We start from the raw sequence: 14,599 nt of genomic DNA, 5'->3' as shown, positions 1-14,599 counted from the left end.
TGTACACAAATATCTGTAGTAACTGCATTCATAATAGCTAAAAATTGGAAAAACCCAAATGTCCATCACTGGTGGAGTAGATAAATTGTGGTATATTCATATGATGGAATATATTTTAACAATAGACAAATATAACCTAGTGCTAAAGTGCAATGACCTATGGGGATGACTCTCATAGACATAATAATGAAGGAAAGAAAGTAGACACAAAAGAGTAAACTCTGTCTGATTTCATATATATAGATTTTAAAAGGTAATGTTAATCTATGGCGATACAAGTCAGAATAGTGATTACCACTGGGGAGGTGGGGCAGTTATTGGAAGCAGCACAATGGAAACTTCTGGAATGTTGGAAAACTTATAGGTCTTGATCTAAGTGTTGGTTACATGGGAGTACATATGTTTAATATTCACTGGGGGGTACACTTTAGATTCGAGTACTTTATTGAATGTATGTTATCCTTAACAGAGCAAACAGAGACAAAACACTACCAGAGCACTATGGTACTTCTGCAGGTGTACTCTTAGGTCACCATGGACACACATACACAAACACAAGCCTCTGTTCTTCCAGTGACACCACTGCATGTATGCACTCAGCACACACACAGCCACATAGGGTCACAAACAGGAGCCGTGCACACAAGGCTTACCTACGAAGTCCATTCGCCCCCTTGCCTGCAAAGCAAAGGGTAAGGGGAGGGGACTGCCAAGGCTCATGCCTCACTCTCATGCCTCCCAGAAAGCTCTCTTCTCTTTGCTGCCTTTCCAGCTGCTACAGGAGCTGGAGTCCTGGGGCTGGGTGAACAGCAGGCCTGCCTGGGATCTGGGTCTCCATCCTGGGACTTGGCTGCCTGTGGTGCTGAGGTCACGATGGTGCCACTGGAAGGTGGAGGAGCTGCAGGACTCTGAACGTTTCCGCCTGGGAAGTTTTTGGGTCCCATTTGGGGGTGACAGGGCTTCTTCTAACCCCTGGGTGGGTGTCCCAGATTAGGTCTGGTTGGTGGCAGCGGGGAGGGGGGTATCCCGGGGTGTTTGCTTCCATGGCTGAATGTGGCAGACATAGTCATTGGGAGAAGGAGCTCCTTCCTTTCCTCCCAAACTCTGTAATCCACTGGAGGGACGTGCCTGGCATTGGCCTTCAGTGTCATGAGGCCTTGGGCGGCTTGGGGATGTTCCAGAGACAGCGGGCCCTGGAGTCTCTGGGGGCTGAGTTGGAATATAGGTTCTGTGTCTTATTAACTGTGAGTCTTGGGTGTGAGAGAGTTAACCTGTCTGAGCTTCATGTTCTCCCTCTGTAAAGTGGTACTTACTTCACAGTGCTACTGTGAGGTTTAAGTGAGCTATGTAGCAGGAGGGCCTGGCTCACACAGGCGAGCTCCCTTCCCTCCTGGGCCCCCTAGCATTTGCTGCAGAACTTGCTACTGGGCAGTTGTCCTTGTTTCTTGTGGCCTTTGAGCCCTCAGAGTTTTGCACTGGGCTGGGAAAGACCAGATAGATGCTATTAAACGGAATGGGACTCTGGGCTCTGCCCTGTGGATCATTCCTAGCCACCTGTCCTTTGCCGTCTCCAGGGCCTGGAGGGGGGACTGTTTCCAGGGTAAAGATGAGAACAAGTCCTACAACACTGCGTTGCAATGGCTGCCGAGTTAAGTAATAATAGTATCAACAGTATTTAATCTACACACAGTCATCGTGTAAGAGTTTACAAAATTCTTTTGTCTGACTCCGTCAGATTCAAGGCTGAAAAGGATCCCAATTGTCTGATACCCAGTATGGTTAGCACCACGTAATTAAGTATTCAATGAACTATTTGACAAGGCCCTGCTCTAGGAGCTGTGGATTCAAAGACAAATAAGAAGTAAGTGCAGTAGGATGGGAGAAGTGCGCAGCCAGGCCAGGTCAGGCCCTGCCCTCACCTCTGATGGGTGGGGAGCGGGGGGAGGAGGGGAGGACAGGTGTGAGCAGATAAAGCTGGAGCGATGAGTGCCATGCAGAGTGAAGTGGGTGATGGGAGCCAGTGCCTGGTGGATACTTAGAGCCAGAGGCCTAGGGAAGGGGTTAGGGTGGTTAGGGACAGCTCCTGGGCTGAGATCTGAATGCCAGGGGGGGAAGGAGCAAGCTTGGTGTTGGAGAGAGAATAAAGATCGGCAAGGAGAAGGGGGCTGGTGGTGGGAAAAGATAACCGTGCTTGGAAGGTCAAAGCAGCAGGCCTCATAAGCTGATTGGATGCTCTTAGGTCTTCAGGGAGCGGGTAGGAGGGTATTTGCCAAGATGTGAAGGCTGCAGGAGGGGCAGGTTGGAGGGGTGTCAGGAGCATCCACTGAGTGGCCCCTCCCCATCAATTCATTCTTTCTCACTGAGTCTGCCTGTGGTCACGTGCCTGCATTAGTTGAGGTAGGTAGGGCAAGTCTCTTGTTTATTATTAATTCAGCAAATATTGACTGTATGCCTTTGATGGGCCTGGCATTATGCTGGAGGCCGAGACACAAGAGGGAACAAAAGAGGCTTACAGTCTGCACTTTCTTGATTCCTCATCTGTAAACAGAAGTGACCTCAGTACCCCTTTAGCTAGTATGTTTTCGATTGCGACCCACTGAATAGTGCTTATACAGAAAACATCCCACACCTGAAAACAGAGAAAATAAATCAAAACTATAAGCTAGAATGTCATAGACTGTGACTAATTGGTAATTAGGGCATCCCTCGTGTCTCCTATAGTACCTGGCATAGACCGGGTATTTATTTATTTTAAAAAAGATTTATTTGAAAGAGAGCGTGAGAGAGCATGAGCATGAGTGGGGGGAGGGGCAAAGGGAAAAGGAGAAGCAGATTCCCCACTGAGCATGGAGCCTGACACAGGGCTCGATCCCAGGACCCTGAGATCATGACCTGAGCTGAAGTCAGACGCTTAACTAACTGAGCCACCCAGGGGCCCCTAGAGTGGGTATTTAATATTTGTTTTTCTTTTTAAGATTTTATTTATTTATTCATGAGAGAGAGAGAGGCAGAGGGAGAAGCAGGCTCCCCACTGAGCAGGGAGCCTGATGTGGGACTCGATCCCAGGACCCTGGGATCATGACCTGAGCCGAAGGCAGACGCTTAACCATCTGAGCCACCCAGGCGCCCTTAATATTTGTTGAGTGAAAGAATTAAGGAAAATATCTTGGTTGGTCAGCCTTGAAGAAGCTGACTCTGGTACATTCACACATTGGAATATTATGCTGCAATCAAAACAAATGAACTATGGCACCGTAAAATCACATGGATGGGGCATTAGTAATTTAACATTAAGGTAAAAAGTAAATCCCCAAAAGATTACATGTAACACAGAATCTTTTTCATAAGGAAGCAAGGATATGATAAACATGGGGTTTGGGTTGAGGTTTACTTTCCAGGGGGCTTCTAGCACATTTCTTGGCCTGGCAAAGACGTAGAATCGATATTTGTTGAATTCTTAAACATAAGAGACTTGCCCAGCTACCTCAGCAGGGGGAGGGAATATAGGTGTGAGGGCAGGGGATCTCCTGGTTAGATGCAGCGTTTGTTTGGGGTGGTGAATTATGGGGGCTAGCTGACTCCAGCTAGTCAGCCATCTAACTAGCTGGAGTTACAAGGGGGCCCCGTGTCGGCCAACGGTGGAAAATGTCATGGATCCAGGATTATGATTCATCCGGTGGTGTGCACCTGAGGTTCAGTCTCCCGGCTGTGCTGAGGGGTCCAAGGAGTCAAGCTCCTACCCTCCCATCCTCCTGTGCTCTACTCTTTCACGCTGACAGAGTTTTTCCATTCAGTGGCCTGCTCCTTGGCTTTCTTGAAGCCTTTCTGACAAATATCTCCAACACAGCGAGATCAGAGATGATGGGTTGCCAAACTTCTGGGAAGGGGAGCTGCAGAAGGTCACAAGCCTTCAGGGTAATGGGCAGGGAGGTGGGCACACTGAGGTTTATGAGCAGCGACTGGGGAACATCAATGTCAATTACCTTCCTGAGCAGGGTGGAGAAGGAAATGCATAGCAGCTGTGTTGCCTTTCGGCCCAGAATCCATCCTGAGTCGGGGGTGGGAAGGGGGGGAGAGATGGGGCTGAGAGATGAGGTAAGAATCTTACCAGGTAAGATTCAGGAACCTGGCCATCCCCTATCCCTGGGTGAGTCTATGCCATGATCACAGGATGCAAAGCCGAAATGGTCTCTGGGGACCATTCGAGGCAACTCCCTAGTTTCCTAGACCAGGGAAATGTCTAGCCCTGGAGTTGGTGGAGGGAAGGTGCTTGAGAGGCCATGAAACACTTACTGTGCTGCCTTCTGCTTTGTTGGAGGTGTCTCAGTTTATCCCCAACTTGAACTCAGCCCTTGGCCACGGTTGCCACAGCCCAGGCCCAGCCCAGGCCCAGCAAAGGCACCAGCCTTTCCTGTGTTATTGGTTTGCTGACTGGGTCAGGCCTGTCTGCTGTGTTGATTCAGTCTGCTCTGGGGCTCTGACTCATGGGCCCAGCCCAACCAGTGTCTGACCTAGGGGTTCATCTGGGAAGGAAGCTCCTGGATTACAATGGGAGGGCAGGAATGCCTGGGCCCCCAGAGCCCAGAAGGGCCCAGCTAGAGGAGGTGGGGGTGGGGTGTGGGAGAGGAAGTTAGAAGGTGGGTGTTAGAAGGCTGAAAATCACCTATTGATTGCGTGGTTCGCTCAGAGAATCGTCTTTCCCTGCTTTTCAGTCAAAGTTGCTGGTCACAGAAAGACGTTAATCCAAGACCATGTGTAGAGGCAGAACAAGTAACTACTGCATTTGGGGATTAGTACAGGGCTTACAATATCTTGCATAAATGCTGTCCCATTTAATCTTCAGAACCACCCTGAGAAATTATCCCCATTTTCCAGAAGAGAAGACCAAGCCTCCTGTAGATTAAGTGGCCTCAGAGCAAGTCAGGAGCAGATCCAGCTCTTGGGGGGCCAGGGTTTTGGACTCCGTGGACTATTGTTTTCATCCCCTCCTCGCCTCCTCCCCATTGATATGCAGGGATTATCCCCAGCCCTCCCCAGCTCCCCAGGCAAACCCATCTCTACTTGGTTCCTGACTCTGCCAAGTCTTCCATCAGCAAGGGTAAGTACTCCTCCCTCCCAGAGACTGTCTGGGAGAGGGCCTACAGCAGTGCTGGGCCTAGCAGGGGCTTCATTGTTATTAGCATCCCTTCTTCCTCCCTCTTCAATTAGGTCTGCACGTTTCTCATTTCTTCCTCCTCCTCCATTTACCCTCAGTCTCTGGTGTTTCAGATTTTGGAGAATCCCAGTTGGGTTTAGCACAGCTTCTAGCTCAGAGGTGATGAACCCAGGCACCAGGCAGCTCTTATTTTTAAATGAGGATGAAGATTAAGTGTGCTGCAGAGAAGACACAAAGAATCATCCTGGGGAGTGTAAGTTCTCATATTACCTTGTCTTTTGACTTGCGGGGTGCCTTTGGGCACACGCCTCAACCTCTCTGAACTTCAAGGTCCCTAGGGTAATTAGAAACTCTCAGAGATGGTAAAGCAGATAAGAGAGTTAATAACCCCACACTGAAACAGGCAGGTGCTCCACCAGGCTAGTAATGAGGCAAAGAAGAGGTGGCCTCTCACAGAGGCCAACGGAACAGAAAGCCTGGCCAGCTCTTTTGTCTGCTTTCCTTGCCACGCAGCCTGCCCCTGGGCCTTGTTTTTCTCTTCCTCTCTGCATTGCTGACTCTGAGCTTCCTTGTTCTGGAAAGAAGTCAGTAGAGGCAGAGCTCGGATGATTGGGGTGCAGAGGAAGCGAGAAAAGCAGGGGCTCACAGTAAGGGGACTTTCTGGCTCTGCTCTGGTGTGCGGCAGTTTCAGGCTCCTCTGGGGGCTTCTCGTGGTCCCTCAGGGAAAACCTAGAGGCAGAGATGCTACTGTTGCTAGGTGATGGGATAAACTGGTCCTTTGTGGCTCTGGCAGGTGGCAGCTAGGTTGCCTAGGCCAGGGACACAGCCAGGGGGAAACCCAGGGGAGTGGGTGGGGAAAGTTCTCTGGTGAGCCAGGAGCAAGGCTCGGCCACTGGCTGGCTCAGGTGCTCAGGGGCTGCTCTGAGGGTGCCTCCCACTGCTCTCTGACCCTGAACCTGCATTCCACTCCCCGACCCAACAGCAGGCGGCTGTGAGCTCTCCACCTGCAGCGGGGGATAGGGCAGTCTGATGCCTTTATCAGGCTGGGGCAAGTACCCTCTGTCTTGGGTGCTTCAGCCATGACAGGTAAGGTGAGGAGAGGGGCATGAGGGCTGGGTGGTTGTGAGTCAGCAGAGGGGAAGGTACAAGTTCCCCCAAGATGGGCCTGGCTGTGATGCAGTAGCTCTGAGTGCATGGAAAGTTCTCGGAGATGGCAAATCATGCTGGCTCTCAAGGACGCTCTTGAATGATTAGCCTGTCTCCAGACAGGTCCAGGCCACTCACAGGTGGGTGCCCCAGCTCTCACATGCTGGGGTCTCAGTGAACGTTCTCCCTGCTCCGCCTTGCGTGAGGCGGCCGTACAGCAGCACATTTTCCTTCAGGACTGACCTCCTCCTGGACTGCTGCATTAGAAACCACTGGGCCTTGTTCTGAGCCACGTAGGTGCTGACCTGTTGGCAATTTGAGCTGAGCACCTTGACCCCCATCGCAGCACACAGTGGCTCCAGGGCAGAGCCTGGGGCAGCCGGGAGGTGTCAAGTGGCCTGCCATTGTCCCGCTGCCAGCCTGCTGTTCGGCTGCCCTGCCCTCTGTTAAGGATCAGCCTTTGTGTCTAGGCCCACCTCTCCACTCCAGGCAGGGCCACGGGAGAGGGCGCTGGTGTAACTGTTCCTCTTTCGCAAATGGGGAAACTGAGGCACAGAGTCGCCATGCCCTCTGGCCCCAGGTCACATGGCGAGACCACGTGAAGGGCAGGCGTGAGGTATTAGTACATGGCCGGGGGGTTGAGTTGAACTTGCCTCCGGGTGGCATTGCGGTTAACTGTAGCTCATACAGATCCCGCAGACGTCCTTCTCTCTGTGCTCGGAGGAACCTGCCGGTTTTCTGCAGCCTGAGCTCTCCGCAGTTCTACTTCACTCAGCTTTCTTTCTGCCCTAGGGTGGTGAGACGATGCAACCCCCTCCCTCCTAGGAGGGTCTGTTGGAAAGAAAGATGCTCCGACCTTTGTGCGGCTGAGGGTGGTATGTGGGCAGTGGCTGAAGGGGACACGAGAGAGCCATCGGGAGTCTGGCCACTCGGACCGACGGCGACCTGTAGGGGTTTGCCTGACAGGGACTCTGGGGGGTTTGCCTTTAGGAGGGGCTGATGGATCTTACAGCTTGGGGGTGGGGAGGCGATCTCTAAACACTGCAGTTTACTTGATTGAGCTAAAGAGCTGCCATCCAAGGCGTGGTCTGGTGTTTATAAAAGAATCCCACAGAGTTTGTCCTGCCTCATGCTCTCTTTTGCTTGCTCTGAATTGTCCTTTAAACTTTGAGGAGGGAGGTGGTGCGGAAGGAAGAGGGGCTCTGGTGTTCTGAAGTTGAACTCTACAATTTACCTGCTGAGCAACCATGAGCAAATCACTTAACATCTCTGGGACCCAGTTTCTGCCTTTGGAAGCGGGTGTGACAAGTCCAGGATAAAACCAGAGAGTGCGAAAGGTTCTGGGAGGGGCTCCAGCTGCCAGTGACAACGCACATTTTCAAGGCCACAGGAACCCTGTCTGGTCCTCTCCTGATTTTACAGGCTTGTTCATGGTCCCCTTGGTTGGTCTTTGCCGTTCGAGGGGTCTCAGCTGCTTTGGTCTGATGAGGGTTGCCCTGTCCCTGTTTGTGCTGAGCTCTGTGTCAGGAGCTCTGGCCTGAATCCAGCTCTGCTCCTTACGAGCCGTGTGTTTCTGGTGGCAAGTGACTTAGTTTCCTCATCTGTAAAACGGGTTGAGTGTGATCTGCCTCCTGGGGTTGTGGGTGTGGATGATCTAGATGACGCAGGCGGCGCACCTGACTGGTGCTTGGCATATAGAGGAGTTGAATACTTGAACATTCACGCCTTCAGCTCCAGTTACCCTGCAGGCTTGGGGAGCAGAGCTGCACACGGCGTTCGAGGAGGGTGTGCGTGGCAGTGCCGCTCAAGGGCAGGACTGACTGTTCTCACTTGTTCCGGATGCTCCTGGGGAAGCAGCCTCTGGGGGGCTGGCTTGGCTGCCGCAGCAAAGATCCGCCATCTCCTGGCAAGCATCTGCAGTGACTTCCGGGTCTCCTGTGAACTCCAAACTCGGGGTTCCCGTAGGAGTGCTGCTGCCATGCCCAGTGGCTCTAGCGCTTGCTGGGCACATCACTGAAGCTCCCTTTGCCCGCTTTCCTGCCCACTCAGGAACTCCATGGGGGCTGTGCCAGTTCTTCCCCTCCGGGCTGTGGTTGGCTGGGGGAGGCTGTGGACAGAGCGCAGGCCTCAGACCAGGTGTTCAACCACCGGGAGCCTTGAGTTCCTGTGTGTGTGTGTGTGTGTGTGTGTGTGTGTGTGTGTGTGTGTGTGTGTGTGTGTGTGTGTGTGTGTGTGTGTGTGTGTGTGTGTGTGACAGACAGATTGATTCTGAGGCTTCTTAATGAGACCAGAATATGCATAGCCTCTAGCACATTGCCTGGTATACAGTAAGAATGCACTAAATGCCAATGATAAAAATCACAACAACAACAATAATAAGACTATTGTATCCATTTGGTGAAGCCTGTTCTGGGGGCTGGTTATATAGCCAGTGAATGAAAAAGGCAAAGTCCTTGTGCCCATGAAGCATATATGCTATTATTTTTTAGTAGTAATTAGTAACTATGACTATAGAATCTAGTAAGTGCTTGGCTTAGCACACATTCAAGAATCCTCTGTTATCCGTGGGAAGAGCCTGGCAGAGGTCCTCGCACACCCCCACCAGGCATGCACAAATGGCCATTGCTGTGATTTCCCGGGGCCTGCGGGCCTGCCCACAGGAGGGAATTGGGCCCTGGAGTGCACTGGGCAGAGAGGGGTTCTGAGATGATATCACGTGACCTCTGCAACCTCTCTACGAACACGGAGAAGGCTGCAGGCCAGAGAAGCAAAGACCTTTGGTAGCACAAATGTGGTCCTTTAAAATGGGTAGGGCCGTCTCAAGGAAGCGGCAAAGGGGATGTTCAGGATCAGTGGGGGACATTACAGAAAGACCTCTCTCTCTCTCTCTCAGCGAAGTGAAAAGGTCATCTAAGCAACAGAAGGTGTGTGAGTAGAAGCTGGATGGTGTAGATGTCCACAGTAGACCAGGGCAAGGCCATAGAAGGACTCTCTGGCACGCTGGGGGACTCTGTGGAGACCCTTGAGGTTGTTGCAAGAGCAGGGAGGCAGGGCAGGAGTGGGTAGGGGGTCCCAGGATGTTTTCCACGTGAGGGTTCTATGTTAGATTTTGGTGGGCATTGGGCTCTGAGGCTAAAACAGATTTGGGGAAAACACTGACCTCTACTTTGAGGAGACCTCTAAGGTCCTTTCCTGAGGGCCTGTGACTTGGAAGAGCTTGTTAGCCTGGAGCTTCTGTTGCCCCCTCCCACAGAGGTCTTAGTCTTCTTGAGAAAAGTCTAAGTTAATTCTGCCCACTAGTTTCCCTTGTCTGTGTGTTCACTTCCTCCTCGTGACCTTTGGTAGAGTAGTGAGGGATGAAGTCTCCTGGCAGAAAGGACATCATCTTTCCTCCACTTGGGCCATGTCAGCTGATACATTCTTCACTCAACACACACTTTATATTATAAAGTAGACCAGCTTCTAGGTAGGGAGGTGATTCTGCAGTTACTAGTGCAAGTTCAAGTTCAGGGTCTAGTCTCCAGTCCAGGTCTATGGAGTCACGTCTTGGAGGAGGAGGAGGGCATAGTGGAAACTCTGGGCACTTGATATTGAAGTCCCAGAGCTTAGAGATCCTGCCGTGACTCTTCTTGGCAGAGTGACCCTTTCAAGTCCTCAACTACTTGAGCCTTGGGATTTCTTCGTCTGTAGAGTGAGATCACGATGTCTCCGAGAGTTGATGTAAGATTCAGGGAGATTCGTGCTTCTCAGGCTGCAAAATGCTGCACTTGCTGCTTTCAGGTAGGGACGAGATGCTTCTGTTGTCCTTCTCTTTAGACCACCAGGGAGTCCTACTCACCAAGAGAGGTGCTCCCGACAGTCTGGCTGTGCCCTCCTCCCTGGCGATCAGAGATGTGATAATGAACGAAGCCCCCAGTGTCAGGGTGGGAATGGGACAGAAGTGAGGAGGGGTGACCTCAGCTGCATTACCCTCTTCATGTCGACATCCGTGGGTGATCACGTGGCCTGCTCTGGCCAGGGCGGGGGAAGCACTTTACCCTGCCTCTCTTCCGTCTGTGGAGTATACGGAACTGAGACCTTTGATTGTGCGTATTCTTCTCTGAATCTTAAGGCGTCTTGCCAATGCCTGGCATGTAGTTTATGCTTAGGGAACACATGCTGAACGAATGAGTGAATGCCTATTATAAAAAAGAAATTGAGACCACAGGAAATGCCCGAAGCTATGGTGGGCTCGGTCAGACCCATGTGCAGGACATGTCATGATAGGAGACTGCTGCCACACCGGACAGGTGCCTCCTGTCTCTCACCCTCTCCCTCAAGCATTCCATTCGCCTGCTACCCTATGAGAGTTTCTGCTTGCATGTGGATTATGCCGGGGAACTGGAAGCTGCTTTGGGAGGGAGTGGTAGGGGAAGGGTGTTGTGGTTTTGAGCCTTGTTTACAAATTTCTTTGCTGCAGTTGTGATAGAGCTGCAGGCTGGGAGGTGGAGGGAAGCACGTCGCAGGGGGATTGCCACATTGGTTCTGCTCAGACTTTCTCTCTCTCCACTCCCTGGGGTTTCCAGGCAGGCTGGGGCCTGTCCCTCCCTCACCCCACCTTGGTAACACCTCTGCTAGAATCTGGCATCTTTAGCAGTCAGACTTAGCTAACTTTTTTATCAGTGTCCGATAAATCGGCTGGTTATGGGAATTCAGTCTTTCGTCATTTAGTTGTCATTCACTCACAAACATTTATCCTCTGCTTGCTGTGTGCCAGGCCCTGTGTTAGGTTTGGGGCCAACAGGTGGAAAAGACCCGGCCCTCAAGGAGCTCACCATCTGTCGGCAACAGGTTTGAACAGATGAACGCATTTTAGGTTGTTGGGGGGTTCACTGTCCTGGGAAATCACTGCATGGGAATTTGAGGGGCTTTACTGAGTAGATGTTTTCATCTGAGCAAGAGGGAAGGCTGGCAGAAGCTGCTGGGAACTCTGAAATGCAGATTCTCAGGCCTGAGAGTGTCTGTCTCCTGCCTCCCCAGGTTCGAAAGTTTGTTCAGAGTTCCTGAGTCCTATTTTTCGTCTCTTTCCCCGTCTTCCCCCTTCCTACAGCCCTTCCCCTCCCACCCCCCTTGGAATCAGCTCCTCTTAGGCTGTGTCAAAGAACCAGGCTAGGGAGTGCAGGGTGGTCGTTGCCCGTGACTGCTGGCCTTCGCAGCCACGCACAAGGAAGGCTGGAGGGAGAGAGGCCGGGGGCGTGGAGGAGACCTGAGTTCTAGACACTTCCCCCTGTCAGGAGCCAGGCCAGAACTCTACCCAAAGGCTGCGGGCGAAGAGCCCTGGGAGGTGGAAGGGGGCTGGGAGATGTGTTTCCACATTTGCGCCTGCTGTTGGCTCTGCCTCAACGGCCCCTTCTCCCCACCCGCCAAGCTCCTGTGCGGCCCAGGCTCCCCTGCCCCTGACCCACGTCCCTGCCCGAGCTCTTTCAGCTCCCAGCGCATCAGCACACCACGTGTGTCTGTCGTTAGCTAACTGTGAGTTTGTGTGACTGTTCCTTCCCTCCCTCCACCCCCGCTGCACTCTTGAGCTCTGGGACGGCAGGACCCACGTCTGCTTTCTCTTTCCAGCAAGGCTAGAGCCAGCACAGAGGAGGCCCGCCGCCCATTTTGTGGAATGAATGAATGCAGCTGGATGCCTGCTGTCCTGTCTGGTGGGGAAGGGTGGCCTGTACAACTTTCGGATGTGGCTTGGCTGGGAGTGTGAGCCTCCCCGGCAGCCGCTGGGGCACCTTCCCTGTCCCGGCCCCCTGAGCTCCATGGCTCAGCCGGGACCCTGAACCCAAGCTCCATGTCGGGGCCTGGATGACTGCCCTGGGGGATCCAGCCCTCAGCTGTGTTCTCCTCTGCCACCTGTGCCTGTTGCTCCAGCCACAGCGCCTCCTGCCCCCCTCCCCCCCCCCCCCCCCCCGCCCCGTGTCACTCTTACTGTTCACATGCTGGTCCCTCTGCCTGGAATACCCTTCCCGCCGTCTCTGTCCAGAGAGCGCCTGCTCATCCTTCAAGGTCCAGTGCAAATACTCTTCTGAAACAGCTTCCTGACTACTCTCGAGAGAATTCCCTGCCTTCTCTGCTCTAGGGGTACCTTGTAGTCACCCTGGTATTGGACTTAACACATTCTCTCACTCTCCTACATTGTACCCTTTAGCCCCCCTTCCTGCCATCTGGAGGCTGGCCAATTATAGGGGCTGATTCAGTGGTTAGGTGGATGGGGCCACTTTGCGGGTCACAGCATCAGGCCCCTCACCCAGGTAGTGAGGGGACTGTGGGAGCAGGCAGGGGCCTAGCCCTTCCTTGCCCATCTTGCCCTCTAGGGTCTTTCCAGAGCCCAGTGGGCTGCCGACTCAGCCTCTCTGAGGTGGGCCTGTCTGTGCTCCCAGACCCAGGCGGGCCTGCTGACCTGCCACGTTCCTGAGCCCCAGCCAAGCCTAGCAAACCCTGTGGGCTGAAGCAGTTGGCAAGGAGAGGCGGAGAGGGTAAGGAGGGCCTGCTTCCTCTGGAGCAGCTGGGTCGGAACCGACCTCAGGTGTTTAACACGCTGCTCTGGTGGCTGGGGCTGCTGGGTCGGAACCGACCTCAGGTGTTTAACACGCTGCTCTGGTATGTTTGGGGCCTCGTGCACAGTAAGGAGTCAAGACCAGGATGGGGAGGCTTCCCTCCAGGGCTCAGCTGCAGCTGAGATAACCAGGGACACATTCCCCTTGGGGACAGAGCTCGGGCTCAGACCCCTGCCCAGGGCCTTCCTCAGCTCCTGCTCTCATTGGGCCCACCCAGTCCTGCCCAGTTCTCAAGGGAGAACCACTGCTGTGAGGTAGCAACCCCGCAGAACCGGAATCTGTCCAGGGTGGGGGCTGGCAGGGGTGAGAGGAGGCAGGGAGGGGCAGGGGAAGGGAGGGCCGGGCCTGGGCCTGAGTTGTTTCACTGCTCCCCAGGGCTGGGAGCTGTGGTTGTCCCAGCCTCATTAGAGGAAATGACTGGGTTATTAGGCACAGGTGGTTTAATGGCTAGCTCAGGGGCCAGAAGCTCCCTGGTCCTACCCAGGATCCTGGCCATGCTGCTGCCTTGCCTTTGGGGCCTCAGGCCTGGCCCCCCAGCACAGTGTGCCCACCTGCCCTGCCTCCTTCCCTGGCTGGTGAAGCTCCGTGTTGGCCTTGCCACCCACATGTTATTTCCTGGACTGGATTCCTCTTGAGTCCCATGTCTTTAATTCTGTATGGGGCTTCACTGTTCACACAGCTATTCATGTTCTTAGTCCATTCTTTCTGCCAACTGTGTGCGTGCACAGGGGTGCAAAGTCCCGGGAATAATAAGCTCCTGAGGGAGCTGGCCATTTGATTTTCTGATTCTATAGTTTGTGCTCCCGTTAACTGCCTTAGAAACTACCTCGTCCTACATCACCCCCTCAAGAGACACCCAGGCCTCCTCAGTGCCACTAACAAGCAGCTCACAGCGGGGCAGGCAGGCACTGCTTTCTCTTCTCTCGTGAGAGTGCAGCAGGATGGAGCTTCTCTGCACACGGGCTCAGCTTCTAGGTGCTTCCTTGGATGGGGCTGGGGGAAGCTGGCGCTTTGGTCCTGGCTGAATTATAGAGTAGAGCAGGCAAGCCCTTCCCCTTCCTGACCCTCAGCTGCCCCAGCACTGGGGCTAGAGTTTTGCCATACTTTTCAGAGGAGCGTCATGGGAAGAGCTCGGGCTGGGAGTCAGGAGACTGCCACGTGTGGGGCCTCAGCCCGTCACCTCTGTTCCCCTTGGATGGAAGCTTCCCCTACCTTCCCCTTCCCTCCCCTTCATTGTTGTGTTGGGTTTCTGGCAGCTGCAGCACCTTCACCAGGAATCAGAAAAGGAGGATTCCCCGAGTTCCACCTCAGACCCCGCTCTTATTTCTTCCCCTCCCTGGCCTCAGTTGTCCTCGAAAGATGGGATTGAGTCTCTTTGTCCCAAGACAGTGAAGAAGCTCTAGGTGTTCAGAGGAGGAGGAGAGAGGGCAGGGCCCAGAAAGAGACCAGCCGGTCCCCACAGACACCTTGGATTGTTTTGAGGCAGCTGTCCATTGTTTGCTTTAAGAAGAAAAGGAGTCGGTTTCCCAGGGAGGTGGCAGAGGGCCGTCATAACAGCCCCTCGCCCTTGGCAAAATAGTGCCAGCCTCCAGCCGGCAGACTAGGAGACTGTGGACAAAAGAACAGGCAAGATTTAGGAGGGGGATAGTCAGAGAGGGGAGGCCTGGCCTCTGTGTCCCCAGCTTCCTTGGCACTGGTGCAGGGGCTG

General features: G+C 53.4%; 1 protein-coding gene across 1 annotated transcript in view; it reads right to left on the bottom strand.

Moving 5' to 3' along the window:
- Window positions 1-14,599, bottom strand: part of TMPRSS4 (transmembrane serine protease 4) — a 34,008-nt gene that overhangs the window by 18,946 nt on the left and 463 nt on the right. The gene's annotated exons all lie outside the window — the stretch shown is intronic.

This window comes from Zalophus californianus, chromosome 11 (assembly GCF_009762305.2).
Source record: "Zalophus californianus isolate mZalCal1 chromosome 11, mZalCal1.pri.v2, whole genome shotgun sequence".
Classification (NCBI taxonomy): Eukaryota; Metazoa; Chordata; class Mammalia; order Carnivora; family Otariidae; genus Zalophus; species Zalophus californianus.
The sequence above is the reverse complement of the archived record's forward strand: the minus strand, read 5'-3'. Positions and strand labels throughout refer to the sequence as shown.